This window comes from Pongo abelii, chromosome 14, assembly GCF_028885655.2.
Source record: "Pongo abelii isolate AG06213 chromosome 14, NHGRI_mPonAbe1-v2.0_pri, whole genome shotgun sequence".
Classification (NCBI taxonomy): Eukaryota; Metazoa; Chordata; class Mammalia; order Primates; family Hominidae; genus Pongo; species Pongo abelii.
Window position 1 is genome coordinate 71,950,237 of NC_071999.2, and position 21,396 is coordinate 71,971,632.

The 21,396-nt window shown below is 32.4% G+C and overlaps 1 protein-coding gene across 3 annotated transcripts in view; it reads right to left on the minus strand.

Moving 5' to 3' along the window:
- The window catches only part of PCDH9 (protocadherin 9), a 942,795-nt gene that overhangs the window by 130,197 nt on the left and 791,202 nt on the right, over positions 1–21,396 (minus strand). The gene's annotated exons all lie outside the window — the stretch shown is intronic.

Here is a 21,396-nt window from a genome sequence, read left to right on the forward strand (position 1 = left end):
TATATTTAATTTGCTGTGAGGAAGTAAATTCTAAATTGGGAAAATCCTATAGAGCATAAATCATATAAATGACAGTCTTAGGGCAGAAGAATATTAAAATTCTATTGTTCTTATTAATCTGTGAAATGAAAGGGATGCTTAAGCAGGTAATTGTCATTTGAAATGGAAGACAAAACAACATATATTTTAATCAACACACTTATTAAATGTCAATTAGAATTTTCATCAACCAAATTATATGAGACTAACTTGCAATAGCAAGCTTGCCAAATGTTAATTAAAAGAATAAGCATTAACTATCAGTTTAATTTAAATGCCTTTGAAATTTTTCAAAATTTTGTATTTAGGATCACAAACCAATTAATCTTTTCATATACTTTCATCATTTATTAAAAATCTAAGTAACCTTAGCAAACAAAAACTGCTCTCAAAAAATTATCTTAATTAACATGTAATTGAGAACTAATGAAAACCTGAAAATCTTCCTTATTTTTCAAGCTATTTATCTATTTCATAAACAAATCTGGAAAACAAAGAATAATGCCTGCATGCTAATATGAACAATTCAGAACCTGCAGAAATTGAGTATATCCTTAAGATCCATTTAAACATGTGTATGCTGTCATATTAAAGTGTATATTTTAATTGATTTATAGTAGTTGAAGAGTTGAGCTGCAATGTATTATAATATTATAATTCTTGTTACCTAGAGTTAAATATCCCACCCAATGCATTGCTATGCTAGGTATTGAAAACACAGCTTAAACATTGGTCCTATTCAAGATTACTCTTACTTAAGTTAGAGAAAATATATTTTGTTGTTTGCATATACTCTCATATTAGGAATACATTTTTATAAATATAACATTAAACCACGTATTGTTCATATGAGCATTTTCCCTGGTAAATATTGAAGGAGTATTAATTAAACTTTCAAAAGTCAGTCTTTATTTCAATGGTGTTGACTCATCTTTTGCTTGAATAATTTTGCTTGAAACCAATAAAACAGAGTGATATTATTCATGGTCAAGAGGCAATAACTAATTTTCTAAACCTTAGAATTAAATACAGTGATGTTGACGGAGTTGTATCCAATGTCCCTTTAACTTACAATGGCTATAAAAATAGAAATATATACAATGTAAGGTTATCAAGATATTATTACGTGAAAAAATCGTTGGAAATTTGAGAACTCTTATCAAAATCTGCAAGAAAGTCATATTTGACCACAGTTGATCCCAATTCATTTTTATGGTATGATTTTACATGAATCTCTTCAATACTCTTTAACTTACAAACAAAAACCACAGACATTTAAACATTAATAAGGACCTGGGTTTTATGTAGGAAAAAAATACTTTTCAGGTAATTTTTGTTCTTACTTTCGGTAAATTTCAGTCTTTAGAAAGTAAGTTCAAATGAATTGTCCATTAAACTTAATCAAAAGAACTGTGCATTTCTTGGGCTAATATTACATATCACATATTCATTTGTTTATATTCTGCCTCTAAAATATAGTACGTTAAAGTGAAGGATATCCCTGTTGTGTTCACTGCTGCATCATTAGTAGAATGCAGTGTTTGGCACATAACGGATGATCAACGCTTGTTGAACAGATACAAGTATGAGTAAAGCTAAGGAAATGGAATTATAGTAGTTGGAATTGTCATCACATTTTTTTAATCCTATGGACATAAAATATATGTATGTTTGTAAGCAGCACACATATAAGCTGAAAATTATGTTCAAGCACTCTAGCTTTACTTGTAAGCTACTTTCCAATGTCAAACTATAAAAAATGTATACATTCATTCATAAAAAAATTGTGAACATTTCCATAATATGCTGGCCATAATGCTAAGGGTCTATAAGTCAAACTCTGAGTCTATGAAACAAAAAAGTGATGTATAAACTAGTTCAATAATATTTTTAAATAGAGTGTGGAAAAAACATTAGAAGAGCCCAAAGAAGGAAATGTTTTATTGCTTAAAAATTACTACAGGCTGCAGTAGAAGTGAGGTTTGACTTAAGACTGGAAGGATAAATCAGACTATGGCTATCACAAATCAAGGAAGGCATTCCAAGGAAATCATAAAGGTGCAAAGGGCTTCATTAGATGGCTTAGGAAACTGCTCACTCTTTAGTAAACTGTAACCCAAGATATGGTGGAGGGAATGATAGCAACAATGTCTGGAAGAGTTGTAGATAAAATTATTCATTATTTAAAACAGGAATTAAGTGAGACTATAAATTGTGTCTTTGACAAGCACTGTGTCTATATCTATTTTCTTTTAGTAGAAATCCATTTTGAGAAAGGCAAAATAGGATATATGACTTCCTTAATGATATGTCCACTGTGAGTTTTACGACATTATCTAGAGCATATAAATTAGTTATTAAATGGAGACTACCAGGGTTTTATCAAAGCTAGTAATTCAATATAGAAGTATTATCATAACATTTGCATTGGTAGCACACTAATTGCTTTCTTATCACATGAGCCAACTTGGAGTTTCAAAGTCACTAATATGTTAAAGAAGTGATAATATTTTAAGATGTATTAATAAATTTCATAAGATTCACTCCCTTCATTTTCATTCACATGCTAAGGCTTTAATATTATACAGCAAAGCAACTTTTACATAATAGTCATAAAAATTGAATTCATTAAGACAAAGGAGAAACTAGAGATATTATATATATTGACTGAGACTAATGAAATGTTGGCTTTAATGGTGAACTACAAAATGCTTCTGTTTTAATTATATATAGATATTCACAAAACACTAAACAGCTAAGAAAATAAATCTTTATTAAGATTTCATGGCCGCAGGCACATCCATGCTTGGAGATTACAATGTGATCCAGCGACTTGGAGAAGAAAGTTATTTTCTCTAAAGCCCTCACATTTTAATTCTATCTTGAGACTCTGGATATCAGTGATTCTTCACTCTTCATTCTGATGTTTCACATATTTTGCAACGTTAGGATGTGAGCAATGCAAGAGCATTATTTTTCAAAATACTCTTTTAAAAAAAATCACCTAGTAATCATAATAAATCTCAATTTGCTAGACTTTCTTGTTTTTGCTTTATGGTTTAGTATTTTTTAATTTAAATTAAACATGGGAAGAGTCACTGCTGCAGCTTAAATGTTTGCTTTGTTGAAAGTTCATTGCCATTGTGGCACTGTTAGGAGGTGGGACATCTGGGAGGTGATAAAGTCATAAGGGCTTCACACTCATAGGTTTGAATAATGTGTTTTAAAAGTGAGTCTCCTTGTTGCCCCCTTTTGTTTCTTTGCCATTCTACCTTCCGCCTTGTGAAGACACAGCAAGAAACACCTCTCCAGATGATGGTGCCTTGATCTTGGACTTCCCAGCTTTCACAACCGGGAGAAAATGAATTTCTATTCATTATAAATTACCCAGTCTCAGGTATTCTGTCAGAGCAGCACCAAATGGATGGATCCACTTACCAAAATCTTTGTAGGGTTGGAGATTCCTAAACATTTCAATCTATTTTTAGTTAAAAAATAACCCATTTTCTCAGCTTTGCTTCTAGATTGTTCAATTCTACCTATTCTTGTGTCCCAACTTTCTTTCTGAATGCAGTAAAGTAGTCGAACTTTACTTCCGAAGTGGTTTGTTCCATATAAGTTGACTTTGGAAACCTAGGCTGTGCCTTAATGTTGATTATTTAAATTGTCAGAATTGTTAACATAAATATAATGCAGGCCTAAATTACATCCCTTTAGATTGTATAAAGTTATATATACCATACAAATGCATTCTTTTTTGAAGTCAAAGAAAAATTATACAAGACAAAGCTTCGTGAGCAATTTCCATTCAGTAGTGTGCCAAGTTTTTTTTATTGATTTCTTTATAATCAATATTTATTCAGAAACTAAACATTTTGTGAGCTGCAAAAAAAAGTTATAATAAAACGTTTTTACGTCAAGTTCAGCTGAGTAGACATAGGTAATTCTCTTTGTTGTATGTTAAAGGAATTATGATCAAGCAGATCACAGTTCCTATTCAGCTTTTACCCCGTGACGAGAAAGCAGGAATCTAGAATGCATATCTCACCACTATGGACAATCCTACAATTCCACCTTGTTAAAAACAAGGAGAGAAAACAAGCCGGGGGCGGTGGCTCACACCTGTAATCTCAGCACTTTGGGAAGCCGAGATGGGCAGATCACAAAGTCGGGAGATCGAAACCATCCCGGCTAACACGGTGAAACCCCGTCTCTACTAAAAATACAAAACATTAGCCGGGCGTGGTGGCGGGCGCCCGTAGTCCCAGCTACTCGGGAGGCTGAGGCAGGAGAATGGCGTGAACCTGGGAGGCGGAGCTTTCAGTGAGCCCAGATCCCTCCACCGCACTCCAGCCTGAGCGCTGGAGGGAGACTCTGTCTCAAAAGAAAAAAAAAAAAAAAAGGAGAGAAGACAAAGGTAGTGTCTGAAATGTCAACATACACTTTGAAAAGAAACAGAAAACGGTAGCAAAGAGGAGTAGGATTCTTATCACATACATCAGAAAATCTGGCTGAAAAGATGCTCAATAAAATTAGCCATCAAGCAAATATAAATACAATTACAATGAAATAGTTTATATACCAACAGTATGGCTAAAATGAAAAGGAAATACTGACTATTGGTGAGGATGTGGCACACTCAGAAAGTCTCATGCACTGTGGGTGGGAGTAAATTGGCATAGCTACTTTGGAATTCTGCTTGGCTTGGCAGTATCTGCTAAAGCTGAAAAAAATGCATGTCTTATGCCCCACAATTCCACTCCGATGTATATACCTAAAATAATTTCATACATATGTTGACTAAAAGACATGTACTAAAAGAAAGCTGGAAGAGTCCTAGGGGGAATTCTGGGATACTGGCAACGTTGTTTCATGATCTGGGTGCTGTTTCTATGGTTGTTTTCAGTTTATAAAAGTACTTAGAGCTGGGCGCAGTGGCTCACGCCTGTAATTCCAACAGTCTGGGAGGCTGAGGCGGGTGGATCACGTGAGGTCAGGAGTTCGAGACAAGTTTGGCCAGTATGGTGAAACCCCATCTCTACTAAAAATGCAAAAATTAGCTGAGTATGGTGGCATACATCTGTAATCCCGGATACTCAGGAGGCTGAGGCAGGATAATTGTTTGAACCCGGGAGATAGAGGTTGCAGTAAGCCAAGATCATGACACTGCACTCCAGCCTGAGTGACAGAGCGAGACTCCAGCTCAAAAAAATAGAAAGTACTTAGGATATGTACACTTCAATTTAACTCTATTATAATATTACAATGGATTAATAAAATTTTTCTTTTTATTTAATAAAGTTTTATTTTTATTTAATAAAAGAGTGCCCTGGCTTCTTTTTTGACATCAAAGGTAAACTATTTTATCTGAATAAATTGGGCATTCCCTTGCTGAGTCATACATGTTTAGGCACTAGCAAGGCAAGGAAGGCTAAATAACTTTTGACAGCTAAATAACTGTTGATGTGTATTTGAATCACATTTCTAGGGAGAATCACATTTCTAGGGAAAATGGCAGAGATTGGTTAATTATTCAGAGAACAATTTCCCTTTCTCTTCTGGGCATACACCAAAGGTTATTTCCTGTTCTCCCTTGTCGTTGGATAGCAGGTATTGACTGTTATAGCCCTTGCAACACACACAAGTGTTATTCATCACTGGCAGGCCCAACCCATACAAGCCCACATAACACTCCTTATCTCTTTCTCCTTGTCTGAAAATTCAAACATTGAAGGAGGTGGTCTAAAATATAGAAAATGATGCTGCAGCCAAGAATCTGTTCTTTGACCCACTCTGGACAATGATACAAAAAGGAATAAATGGTATTGTGTTTAGTCACTGAAATGTAGGGTTGTTATAGCAGCAAGCCTGTCCTAATACTAGCACTGAAGCCAACTCAGTAAGCAGAGGTAGCTATGAGCAAAGCGGATGGGAAAGGATAGGAGTTCTTCCCAGTGCTGAAACTTTTGATCCAAAATAGGCTTAAAGTAAGGGCAGTCTGAGCTTAGTCAAATTTAAGTAGGTCTGATGGAATTCCAAGATAATGAAAAAACATATATAGAAAATTCTGTACAAAAATTGTGACTCAGAATGAGATTAAATAGCTGTTTCCTCCTGGATTTTAAGTATGTAGCTTCTCTTCATCTTTATTAACACTCCTATTGCCCGTTTCTGGCCCAATCTTGTGTTTTCAAATCAGGAAATGCCTCAATTCACTTCTTTTAATTCGGCTGAGTTTTATCTGAGATGGCCACTTCTCATCTGCATGAACTTCAGAAGAAAATTTAATGTATTTTGGCATTTGTTATCTCATCTATAAAACACAGTTAACAAGACAATGGTTTTTTTTAGCTGATCAAAAAATAAAGTACATCATGAAGATTTTAATGGTTAAGAATACTGTATTGTATACCGGAAATTTTCTAAGAGTAAATTTCAGATGTTCTCTCCACAGAAATAAAATAGATAACTATTCAAGATGATGGATATGTTAATTGGCTTAACTGTATTCAATCAATTCACTCTGTATACATATATCAATATGTCATGTACACAAATGCATACAAATAAATAAATAAATGCTTGTAAATTATGCTGCTTGTTGCGTGGTGAGCATCCAATAAATGGTAGCTGCCACAGTTTGTTTTGTTAGTGTTTTTATTATTGACAGATCCTAGTTAGGTTTTATCCTTTCAAATAGCTTATTGTTTCATATAATTTATTTATGGTGTTAGGCTTCACGGTATGTATAAATTACACAAAATGTTGTACACACATCCTTTTGAATTTCTCATCACCAACTCTTGAGTTGTCCATGGTTTCCATGAGGTTCAAATTGATTTTGTGTTCTAAACTAGTTGCCACAGCACCTTTCTGTTAGAGGAGTTAATAAAGGGTTACAAGTTTAACATCCAATTCCACAATTCATTTTAGATTGCAGGTAAGTTAATGGGAATCCATACTGTGCCCTTAATTTCTCAAGTGCACATTTGTTGAACAACTCAAAGTTCACCTTGAACTAAACATGCATCACACAAAGTAAAATGACAAGTCATATCAAGAGTAAAAACAATAAAGATCCTTAAACGTGACATAATCAATGAGTGGTTTTTTATAGTAAACATAAGATGAAAACTAATTTCTGTCTACTTTGATGAGAACTCTTTCATCAAACTGTTGGTGTAAGCATGTGCTTTCATATGCCAATGTAGCAACAATTCTACGGAAACATTTTGCATTTTTATCATAAAGGAGTGTCTCAGATAATTTTCCTTACACACTTAACTGTTTGATCCATGCAGGCCAATTTTGAAGTCATTGCTACTTTAGTTTATAAGGGAAAATGCCTGAGCCATTGCAAAAAGAAATTAGGTCATTGCTTAATTGATTATTAATTTCCTGTGCTTGATGTCTGGAAATGTCTTTTAGATTTTTGGCTGGATATTTCAAGTGTGTAAAAAATCTGTAATGAATATTATATTTATAAATACTCTACTAATAACAAAATGTTGAAACTATGTTAATTTTATAATAAATATAATTTTTATAGTCTGCAATATGATTTATAAAAAGCAGGTATCATTAGGTCCAATTTGTAGATGATGAGAAAATAAGTTCAGAAAGGTGTGAAGTCTAAAGGCAAATAGCTAATGAATAGAAGGAATTGGGACTCAGACAGGGTCTTCTACAACCTGAGTAATAAACCCTGTTGCATTTCTTCTTTCTTTAATGCAACTCTTCAGCAAATATTTCTAACAGAACAGTATTTTTATTTTATTTTTTTCTCTAAGGAACCTTCGTATTCTTATTCTTATTTTCTGTCTTTTTTCTTCTAGTTTTTCTCCTTGCCAGCATGCTATTCTAATGCATCCAACATAGAGACTGTACCTGTCTTGTTTTCAAAATATGGCTTCACGGAAACACACAGATTCTGCATTGCATATATCAGCTACACAGCCACAAGATCAACCACAAGCATAATTAACTTTAAAGAGACTCGACTTCATTCACCATGATCGTTCTGTCTTTATTGAATTTTAATGTCTTTTATTTTAATCAAACAATATCCCTTCACAGAATATACACTAAGAAATGAGTTTTCCTAAATGAAATTGCTTTTTTATTGCCATTCTACCATACACTCCATTTACATCTCTAGAACATTAAAATCATTCTTCGGATGTTGCTTCACCAGCAAGTGAAGTGTGTTATCTGTACGAGCTCTGGTGGATGAAACACTTTCTCTCCAGGCATGGGCCGAGAAGCTGCATTAACAAGTCTGAATATCACCAGTGTTTCCAAAAATTACCCACCAAGGCTATAGACAAATTTTGTATCCTCAAAGCAATGAAAATTTAAGAGATCTGTCCTTGGTTTTAATTTGTAATTTTTCTATGTCTTGAAGGAGGGAAGAAAAAATATTAGAAAACCACCTGAAAATATATGAAAACAATTTTTTATTTTTAGAATGTGTGTGCAAAGCAAGATAAGTATTAAATAAATTCTGTTATTCTAACAGGATTGATTTTTCTTAAATCATTGTAAAAGGTATCTCAAACAATATATGCATAGAGTGTTTTAGCTACAGTGGTTTCTTTTGAAATTCCTAAATTAAAGGATAGAGTTTCCAAAGCTAACGAGTTCTCTTTACAATAAAAACATTCAGGACAAAAACTACCATTAAGCTGGTATTTTTATATTTATATTTTATTACTTTATATTATGATTAAATTTATTACAGCTTTTATTTTAATAATTTAGGGAAGGAAAAGGATAATTATTGGTTAATAAAGAAAAACTAAGATATTTTAAAAACAGTAAAAATTGTGCATTTTTATGACTTCTTAGTACTACATTTCTTCGCTAGTATACAGTTTCTGGGTTTCTACATTATAAATTTTAAAATCATTTCTTTATATATGCTAAGATTACATCCAGCTTCCAAGTTATGTATGCAAATAACAAATTGGAATTCCATTACTCCAGAGGAATAATTTATTTTGGTTTTTAATCTGAACTGAATGACTTTTGGAAAACTACATATGATTGTATCCGCATCATAAGTTTACAGGTAATGTTTCCAACTACTTAAAGGCATGGGGAGGATTCTACCTCTTACTTCTACAAGAGTTCTTGTCCAGTGCACAAAGCATGGCTGTATAAAAACTGGCTGCCACATACATCAATTGGCTTTCAATCTCTGGTGAATAACTTACAAAGTAGGCATGAAAATAAATAAATAAAAGTTTAGAGATCACTATAAAAGTCCCTGGAGAACACCCAAAACATAGATGTGCTCGTAAGGAAGAATGAGAGAACAGGGATGAAATCACATACTCTGGTCTTTCAAAGAGAAAATGCATGTTATCCCCTTTATATAAAACCATAGAGGTTTCTAAACAAAGGTTATGGTTAGGTGAGGCCTTTAGTTAATTAGTTGGAGAAATGTGCAAAAATGATTTGTTCCTCTCCTCATTGAGTCATGGAGTAGTATTCTTTTCATAGAAAAAGGATACAATGGAATAAATCCATGATGATAAAAAATCTCTTTTCCGAAGAATAAGATTAAGTTGATATATATATATAATTAATATTTTAAGTATTCAAGTAACTAAGTGTTAGATCTCACAGTAAGAATTAATAGTTGTCTAAAATAATAAACTCACCTCCAGTTTGTTGGGTTTTTTTAGTCTTGTCTAAATTATTTCGGTGTGAACTTTAACGATAATATTACTGGGACAGAATATGAATTTAGTGATGAAGGATGAATTTGATTATGAAACCATTTGGACTCTCCTCACATAGTGCCATTTGTTTGCTCATCATAATATTTTTTCCAGGTTTCTGAGATTTAGCCATTGACAAAAAGAATACTTATTAAACACCTAATTTACCTTCATGATTAACTCTTAAGTTATCAAAATGTGTAAATGGTAGTTCCTAATTCCAGGCATATCTCTACATGATATTTCCCTTTTTGGTTTACACAGCTGCAGAAACTAACACATTTCATCAGGGGAAGCCAAAAATACATGGCACAAGTGCCAACTGAAGCCTGGACCCTCTGTGAATGCCAAAACAAGAGCAAAGCAAGGGGCTAACTGCACACATCAGAAAACTAAAACAGACAGAAAATATATTAAGTAACATGAAATGTCAGGAAATATTGACTTGGTTTTTATATTATCTTTCATAAAATAAACAGATTTCAGACATAGCCACAAACTCAATGAACACTTTAGAACAAATTTTCATTCATCTCTGGGACAACAAGCTGAAAAATTTTTAGTTAGTATTGATGATGGGCTTTATATATGTGCTGCTGAAGCGAGCAAAATGATGGATTTTAATGGTCAAAAAGGGTATAGCATTTTAAATTCTGACAATTTTTGGAACTGTGTAACAACGTTTGTAGTTTTATGTTTTTATTGTTCTGAATAAATTGTTTCTATGTTACTGTTAATCTTGTGTGATTTTTTACATATTGATTATATTCCAATAAACTAGCATTATAAATGAATTTTAAAATGCTCATAATTAATAGTGACAACATTCTAATAAAACTAACAGTGCTGATTTTCATGTATTTTTTTCAACTCTTGAAATGTAAGCTAAAACTTTGGGAAACATGGTTTTGTCACAATTTTACATGAAATGATTACATGAAGAGTTTTTAAATTAAGAGCTTGTCTTCAGTTCTTGGTAACATTTATGATATTTGATTTATTATTTTGGAATTTTAAGCAACAGCTTGAGTAAATATATAGATAAATATAAGTAATTTGAAAAATCTTTAGAGAATGCTATGCTTTTCATCACAGACAGTTGGTCATTACCCTCCACATATTATAGTTATACATATGCAAATTAGAAAAATAATCATTCAATATTAATATCTGATTTTTTTGGAAATTACTATGAGCGTTGTTTAACAAATTTCAAATTTCTTGTACATTCTTTTTTCCCTGTTTAAATTTCAATTTCAGAAGGCAATGACTTGGTTAAGTCAGCTTCAGAAATTAATTTCCCCCTCTACAAATTCACCTGTTTATCTCTAATCCCTGGCTAGTTCAAGACTGATCCTATAATCTGTTAATATCTGATTTACAGAGAGCCAGTTGTGCCCCACGGAGACTAAGCCATTCTTACTCTCCAGTACATTAAGAATTAATATTTACCCTTACTGGACCTTTAAGCTTCGACAAGAAACTTTAACAAAAGCTGTGCAAATCCCTACCCAACATATACTGAGAGGATTAATAATAATTCCTTTTGATCAGAATTACTCTGTTGGCCAGTAATGGTTTCCATGGTAATCATGTGGTAGACAGGGCTGAGACTGATTTCATCAGTTGTAAGACATCATTAGAATTATCCTACATGTCTAATTATAACTTTCCATGACTGACTTTTACATAGTGTAGCTCAGAGGCACAGGAAATGAAGTTATAAGTTTTAACTGTTAGAAAGCTTCCATGAGGACAAAAATTATTTTGCTTTCTCCTAATAAGACTTTTTTTCCTGCAAAGAGCATTACAGAGGAGATATTTTAATATTTTTATTTATTTATTTTATTTTTTATTTCTGTTTGAGACAGTCTCACTCTGTTGCTCTGTCGCCCAGACTGAAGTGCAGTGGCATGATGTCGGCTCATTGCAACCTCTGCCTCCTAGGTTCAAGCGATTCTCCTGTCTCAGCCTCCCAAGGAGCTGAGACTATAGGCATGTGCCACCAGGCCTGGCTAATTTTTGTATTTTTAGTAGAGATGGGGTTTCACCATGTTGGCCAGGCTGTTCCTGAACCCCTGACCTCAGGTGATCCACCTTCCCCGGCCTCCCAAAGTGCTGGGATTACAGGCATGAGCCACCACCCCCAGCCTTAGAAAGTATTTTTGTGAGAACTGGAGCCAAGAGCAGTATCAATGAGAATTTCACTGAAAGATTATTGTGCTAACAACAACAACAACAAATTTGGTTCCTAGACAGCTTAGACTTCAGAAAATATTAGCCTATTAGAAAAAATTGTAACACACGATGATTGTGGTGATCTTTTTACTATATATATAATATTACATATAATATGTATTATATCTATCATATATAATATTATATATGATATAGTATGTATTGTATATTATATATTATTTTATTATATTATATATAATATATTATATATATTATTTTATTATATTATATGTTATATATATATAAAATCACCATGTAGTACACTTCAAATATATATAATTTTTTTGCCAATTATATCTCAATACAGTTGAAAGGAGAAGATAATTTCACTAAAAATAAAAAAGCTGAGTTTCTTCTTTGTCCTCTTCTGATTCCTATTTTTTCAAGGGGAAGATTTAGTTCATTGCAGAAAGTTACTTGAAATGCTATGCATATATTTACATATGCACATATACACGCTGTTCTATATTCCTCTACCTATACAGATAAATTAATAGATATAGATGTGTGTATATATATATACACACATATATAATATATATACACATATATAATATATACACATACATAATATATATACACATATATAATATATACACATATATAATATATATACACATGTATAGTATATACACATATATAATATATACACATGTATAATATATACACATATATAATATATACACGTATAATATATACATATATAATATATACACATATATAATATATACATATATAATATATACACATATATAATATATACATATATAATATATACACATATATAATATATACATATATAATATATACACATATATAATATATACATATATAATATATACACATATATAATATATACATATATAATATATACACATATATAATATATACATATATAATATATACACATATATAATATATACATATATAATATATACACATATATAATATATACATATATAATATATACACATATATAATATATATACACACATATATACACACACACACAAGCATACACATATATAAAGAAAAAATATATATCTATATTTTCCTTTCTCTTCCATGTTTATTTCAAAGGCTTAGTAAGCCTTTCGATGCCAATTTCTAAGCATGAGCTTCCACAAAATGGAATGTCATAACTTAGATATTACATAATCTGGAAATTTCCTGCAAACTTGTCTTTCAAAGTATTTAAAAATAAAGCACTTCTCCAACAGTGCAAAACTGAAAGAATTATAACATTCAAAACTAACAGCTATTAAAAGAGAAATAATCAGGGTTTATATGTGATGTGTGTATGTATGTATTTGTGTGTATGTGCTTCAGGTGAAAACACCTGAACCTTTTAATTTTTGAAACAGAAAGTCCATTAGCAGAATTTTGTTCCAGTGTCCAGCTGGTTACCCTAATAAAAAGAGTAACCAACATTTGCCAAGCTTGCCAGTTCAGCACTTAATCCTTATTTTAAAGGCAAAATTCACACTCAGAAATGTTTTAAAAAAAATGGAAGACAGCTGGATATTATGACATAAATTAAATACTGTGGATTTGCATGTTTATGCCAATGTATAGCAATTCCATCAAAAATAACTATTACTGGAATTTCTGAAAGATGAGTAGGAAAAAGAGGACCCAAAATGAGGTACATCTCGAAGAAACCAGAATTATAAAAAGGCTAAAAGCAATGATTTATAAGGGATATTAAAAGATCCATGCTACATATGAAAGGAATGTTACTAGTTCTCTGTGCTGTGGATTAAAACACATTCTCTAGAGTTAAGGTGAGGCAGGTGAATGGAATTCCGTTTTGATTCCCTTGGGCAATCATTGGAGATGAAGAAATCATATGTTCATATTACATGAAAGAATGTTTATATTGTCTATCACATTCAAAAAATCTTAAAGTTGTAGCATCAGTCAAATGTTAGAACCATTTTATCTAACGAAGCTGTAGACTGTAAAAAAATGGAATTTCTTGACTTTTATTCTAACATCCTGTCATAATTGTTAAAAATAAGCATATAGAATGCACTTATAAATGAATAGCACATTCTATAAATAAACCAGTTGTCGAAAACAAGAGCAATAACAGAGATTTTCTAAAAATCTAACTAGGATTTGGACTTTAAAATGATAACTTTAACATTTCCTTTCTAAGCCATTTAGCTTGTTCATAAGTTTAGGAGTATGACAATAATCATGCAACTAATTAATAAACATTGTTTTCTTAACTCTCAGGAAGAAAGTGTTTTTTAAACAAAAATGAGGAATAAAAAATGCATACTTCTCTATTTACAGCCAGAAATATTTAGTAAATTTTATGAAATGTTGTTTTTCTGAGCCCAATAAAAAAATGTTGAAAAGCTTCTAATATATTTTAAGTTGCAAAATAGATTTCCTTTATCAATTGAAGCGTCCATTTTATGGCATTTTTCAACACAACTCCACTTGAACATGTGTATTAAGAGTTAACATAACTAATAGCCTCGGAGATTTGAGTCTAATATTAGGCTTATAAATTATACTGTTCATAATAAACTGCTAATGCTTCAAAAAATATAACTGGGAATAATTACCACAAATTATGATACTATGTCAAATGAATCTGCCCATATTAATGCATCTTCTCCCAAGAAATTTACTTGTGACTCTCTTTTTAAAAATTTTTGCAAATAAAAAGATTAATTTTGCAACCTTTTCTACTTAATGTTTTAATATGTGTGCGTGGTTGAATTTATCTGTGGCAATTAGGACTGGATTCTATTTTATCAGTCTGTCATTTATTGTAGCTAGTTTTAAATAAAGGTTGCGAAATTTAATATAATAAAAACTGAAAGCATGGTTAGCTAGGATAAAGCTAATCTGTTTATTAGAAATACTTGAACAAATAATAATTGAAATAAAGTGAGTGAAAGTTGTCTTGTAATTTGTAAAAGGTGGGTATTCAATGAAATAAATTTAATGTTGCAAGGGGAAAGTAAAACATAATTAGATTATTGTCTTGCATGTATCTTTGCCAGATTGCAAATCCAACTCAACTTATTTTCAAGTAGTGAAAAAATATGAGCTAATGACATTGTATCTGAGTTCTTTCAGTTTGGAGAACAAGAAGAAGAAAAAATCCTACCTCTTTCTCATTGTGTGAACCTCACCGTAGTCATTTATGCCTTAATCATTTAGTTATCACACTGTAATTAGTTCCTAATTGGGTAATATTTGGCTGAATAGGTTCCTTTCTTTTCTCTCTTTATCCAATAAAGAAAAAAAAATGCTGATGGGAAATTTAGTTATTGGCTCTTTAGGAAGCAATTTCTCAGTCCAAAACAGACACAAATTCAAGTCCAAGAAAATGGTGTGCTTGAAATGAGAAAATCTCATCGTGTAGTATTTTCTGATGACCTAATGTTGGAAATTTTGTATTTTTGATGGCTCAGAACCACGGTACCCCACATACATCGCCAGAGAAATAGCCGTTTGCTGCCTGCAGTGGATGTGTGAAGCCCACGTGGACGTGTGCAGTAAACTGAGTGAATGCCACGTCTTACATTGTAAGGGCCAGGCCCTAATTAGAGCACTGTGTTAGTTCTTTTCACTACATAGCAAAAAGACATTGCAACATTTTAAAGAAAAGATTAGTAGAATTTTAGCTAGTTTAAAATCCTAGGATTAAAGAGACTGAGTTATGAGGACAGGTCAAAATCTTAGTGTAAACGGAAATGTTTGAAATTCCACATACGGACCTGTCTTTATAACATGTATAAAATCACATGCAGTTTTGATAATACCACATCAAAGAAATTGGGACAGAGACTTAATTGTGGGCTAACAAAGGCAAATTAGACCATATATTAGAAGTACCATATTAATGAAAGGAAAATACTTGGATATGGAGGTGGGAGGAAAATTATTTGCTTGTAACAGAAATAACTAAAACATTTTCTGCGTACTATTTTTGAATTTCAAATAAGTTTTTGTAGTCATACAATCAAGTTAGTAGATTTGTTTCAGGAAATTAATTAAGTTATACTGCAAGGATTTATTTGAAAGCATAAAATAATTCTAAGCTGAACAAGTGGTGATCATGGAAACTTAGCCACATTTTGGTATTTTTGGTCCTCTTACTAGTCCAATTTCTCCTTAGTTTCAATCAACACTTCAGCCTCCAGCAGAAGTGAGAAGCCTTTGATATAAAGAAATTGAATAGTTTAGACAGCCTTCTTAATGCAGCTCAGCAAGAGACAAGGGGATAAAATCATCTGCTCCTCCTAGTGAGCTTATATAATCTTCTATAAAACACTGACTGAAACGAAAGAAAGAAAAAAAAATCTATATCTGAAGGTACTTTTATATTAAATACCCAATTAGCCACTAGTATTTGAACATGTAGCCAGGAGAAGACCTTCAGAATGTTTCAGACAAACAAGAAAATTAACGAGAGTGAAACTGAATATCATTTCATGATTAAATTTGCCATGCAATGACAAGATAAAACTTCAAAGTGATTACTTAGTCTTTTTTTTCATTTCTCACTATAACGTCTTCCTGTCTGCCTTCTTTTCTCTTTTTTCTTCTACTATATTTAGTTTAGAATATGGATTGGTTTTGAGAACAATGATCTGGACCTGATATTTTGTTCTGCCACTCTTAGCTTTAGGACTAGGGGCTTGCCACCTGACTTCCATCATTTTCCACTGTGTTATGGGTGTAATGGAGATATTAATGCTGTTATGCCCACCTCACATGAGTGTTCAGAAAATCCTATCTCACAAATAAAGTGTAAAGCTGAATAAAATGTTTTAAATACATATGAATGCATACATAAGATCAAGACCTCGCTGGCAGAATTTTTCAAATAACTGAAATAGTCAAATCGTGCATTTAAATGTATGCATAATGCCCTTCCAAATTTTTATTAAACTTTTATATCCCAATTGTACAGTAGTGTAAACTGATAGTAATTTTCCTTTAATAAAGATTATATTATGCATCTGTACTAATTCTATTCTAGAGTTAGAAAAAGTTTTTCTATATATACTCATTAGATTAATTGTACGTGTGAACTTTTAATTCCTAGATCAAAAAACATATATATATTTTATCAATTATACTTCATGAGTGTTACCTCATTTACACAACAGGCAGGACAATTGCTTTGGAAAATGGCATTATAAAATATGAAGGAGGCAAAAGAATGCTTCCAATGCTTCCATTCATTCATTTCAAAAGAGTTTATTTTTTCAAAGTATAAAGAAACAATGAAAAAACACAGACAACCACATCTTATCCTAGAAAATGTCAGTAGCCATCAATTTATTTTATTTATGATCTTTCAATATTGTATAAAATCTAGAGGGTGTGCAATTAGTTAATACCACAATAAACAAATTTATTGTCATTTTGCACCAAAACATATTTAATTTAATAGCATATATTATGCCTATGCTATTAAACAATATGCTCTAAGATTTAAAGATGATTAGGAATCTATGCCATTGAGAACCTTTCATATGGACATGAGAAAGCATTGCCTAAATAATGGTAATGAATAATAGGATATTTTCTAGAGAACTATGAGTGAAGAACAATGGAATGTGAAAGCACTTTCCTATTGGCTTGAGGGCTCCTCAGAGACTTTGAAAGAAGATTAAACATTTGGAATGACATAGAAGGATCTATACTATTTCAATGCAAAGAGTGGAGAGCAGCGGGGAGGAAAGAATGAACAAGAGTTTGAACATACAAGACCATTTGAATAATACAAGTAGTAACCAATGGCGCTTTCAAGTGGGGTTGTGACACTGCCAATGTCCATAAACGGTAATCTACATCTTATGTAATTTTTATGCCAAAATTTCTATTAGCTTAGGAAAGTAATGGGTATTAAAATTCACTCAGGCCGGGCGCGGTGGCTCACGCCTGTAATCCCAGCACTTTGGGAGGCCGAGGCAGGCAGATCACGAGGTCAGGAGATCGAGCCCATCCTGGCTAACACGATGAAACCCCGTCTCTACTAAAGAAATACAAAAAAATTAGCCAGGCGTGGTGGCGGCATCTGTAGTCCCAGCTACTTGGGAGGCTGAGGCAGGAGAATGGCGTGAACCCAGGAGGCGGAGCTTGCAGTGAGCCGAGATCGCGCCACTGTACTCCAGCTTGGGCAACAGAGCAAGACTCCGTCTCAAAAACAAAAAAGGGATAGCGTTAGGAGATATACCTAATGTAAATGACGAGTGAATGGGTGCAGCACACCAACATGGCACATGTATACGTATGTAACAAACCTGCACGTTGTGCACATGTACCCCAGAACTTAAAGTATAATTTAAAAATATATTTAAAAAATTCACTCAAAAAACAGTATTTCCAATGCCAGGTATATGCTGCACAAAATGAATGAAAGGAATTACTTTACAGAATAAAATTCAGGAAATACGAATCTAATTTAGATGACTGTCTATTTTACTAACATTTTAGAGAATTACCTCTACAGAATATGTTTTGGTATATAATTTACCTAATATGATTATTACAAAACAATAAGTGGGCTCTATTATTTCAACAAATTTCCGAGGTAGCTGCTATGGGGATATTTTAAAATGAACCTAAACATAAGAACAATTTTGATTAATTTCAATATACCTTTCTCTTCTAAATTATTATTTACTTAATATTTTCAAAGCTACTATGAATTAGTTTAACAATAAAATAAGTCCTTTCAGTAATTATCACAATTATTTGTATTCACATAGTACATTTCATATTCAAAACACTAGCACATTCAAAAATTGTTTACAAATGAGGAATCTAAGGTTCAGAAAGATGAAATCAATTCCCAGAAGGCACAAAGCTACCAAATGAAACATGCAGGATTAAAAATCAAGTGTTTTGCTATCTAGCTATCCGGCAAAGAAAAATAAAACATAAAGATCTAATGTATACTACTATTAACATATGGAAAATTAATCTGTACTTTTAAATTGTAGATCGTGTGATATTCCTTTTTCACTAGACTGTTTAGCAACTTACAATGTGTTTGCATACTATTACAATTCAAAGATAACAATGGCAATAACTATCTTTTTCAATATTTTTGATATGTTAATAATATTTCCTGCAGCATTTTTGCTGGTTTGTTTTTAAATCTGGGCTAAGGTCTAGACTGTCATGGGTCCCCTAAATTCTGAAATATTCTTTTAGGTCTTGATGACTGTTGTGTCTTTGATAATCCTATGAAGTATGTGAACATATCACTGCAATCAATAACAACTTTATCAACTAATATCTGAAAGAAAATTACTTGATAGTATATATAAGAAGACTGCAAAAGAGAAGCATGTAGGTAAATACTGAGACAGAAAAATGCTTTTTGAGGAGAGGATGGGACATTTTTTCCATCCTAATAATATGACCTATGACTGGTCTTTGTAAAGAACCTCACTGCTCTTCAATTAGATTATACAAAGGGCACTGCATATTATGCTCAATAGACCCAAAGCATAGCATAATAAACATGCACCTCCAAACAAACTCTATTTTTCCAAGTTTTAAACTCTGCCAACATTTTAGCATTTTCCCCATAGCCCAAACTCAAAATTTTGGATGGGTTTCTGACTGTTCCCTCTTCCTCATCCCCATTTACAATATTTATATATTTCTTGAAGATCCTTTCTTTTGAGTGCTTTAGAACTTACATGAATTGTCACATTCTTACACCACTTCTTTGGTTCATGACCTCATTGCTCTATGCCCAGATTGCTGAAATAAACTCCCGACCTTTAGTCTTGTCAATCTGCTCAGACTACCAGTTCTATGACACCATTCTCCTGAATTAGAGAATGCAATTACTTTCTCAAAGTAATTGCAAATAAGAGTTTGCAATTACTTTTCCAAAGCTTCTTAAGTCAAGTGCACAATCATATTGGTGGCCCCTGAGAAGTTCTATAGGTTCGTCTTGACTATACAGGCAAACGTATCACTTTACCTAAACATATACTGTTTTAGTCAAGACATTACCCTGAGGATTATTATCCCTTTTCATAAATATCCCTTCTTACATGACTTCAGTCAAGATAATCTTTTCAGTTAGAATATGCTCATCCATCCATCCATCCATCCATCCATCCACCCATCCATCTATTCATCCATCCACCCATCCGTCCGTTCAGCCAGCCAACCACCCTACCAGCCCTCATGTAAGGAATAGATGCACAGCACAGGATAAGACATTTAAAATACATTCTAAAATAATTTTCTGTCCTCAGGATGCTCCCAGGCAAGTTGCTAGGCAGAAATTATCTAATTATAATACACGACACTGTATGTTACAGGTAAGACAGGTGTTATGTGAGAATTTGAAAGGGCTTTTAAGTCAGCCTCCAAGGAGTAGGTGACATGTAAGGTAAATCTCAGAATTTCCTTTTCTTTGATCTCTATCTAAAATTCTGCCTTAAAAATCTGACTCCACTCTTTCAAAAATCATCTCAAATCTGACTTCCTACATAAAACTGTCCTCAGTAAAGTAAGCTGACCTAGAGAGCTATTCTTCCTACTAGAGGTCAAATGTATTTTTTCACATGGTGATAGCCTAGGTGATATTGTTCCCTAATATTTTCTTTTTGTAGGTCCTCAGCACTATAATCTATCCCCAGGAAATCACTAGCTTCTTTAAAGGCAGACTTGTTCTTCTTTGTTCCTCCAAGTGCCTATTATAATGAATAACCTTTAACTGTGCTAGCGTAAACACTCTTGAAGTTAATTAAATCAGCTTCTCTTCCCAGCAATCCTTTAGCCATTGTGGACACCCATGGGGACATCTGTACAAATGCCATTTTGGGGGTTCACAGCAGCCATGTTTCTGCAGTAGTATAAGGCCCAGGCTGGACTAATCAAATTCCTTCTAGGATCTGAAATGAGGACATCAATGGATTCTACACTGGCCAAAGCTGTTTTCCAAAAATTATTATGTCTTAACTATTACCAATGAGTTATGCATATCTCATTAACAGTAAACCAAGAATAAAAGTGAACTAAATAAATATTTTTATTAAAGTTCACTTTCTTATCAATAACCAATATACAAGGAACTCATAAAACATAAACACATAGAAGAAAATATATTTGTCTTAGGAATAATTGTTTTAAATACATAATCAGTAACTTTTTTACTTTTGAATATATACGTTGGGAACTAAAAAAACTGCCATGATCTCCTTTTTGTTGTTGTTCTTTCTTATAAGAATCATCGCATAGTTTCTGTCCAAACCAAAATGTATCCACTGTGGGAGGAAAAAAAAGTCTCCAAATAAGACTTGTTTTTTTCTTTTTTTAAAAAAATGCATTTTCTTTCTAAAACTAATTTGCAGCTTATGAGTAGTTAGAAAAAAAGACATTATTT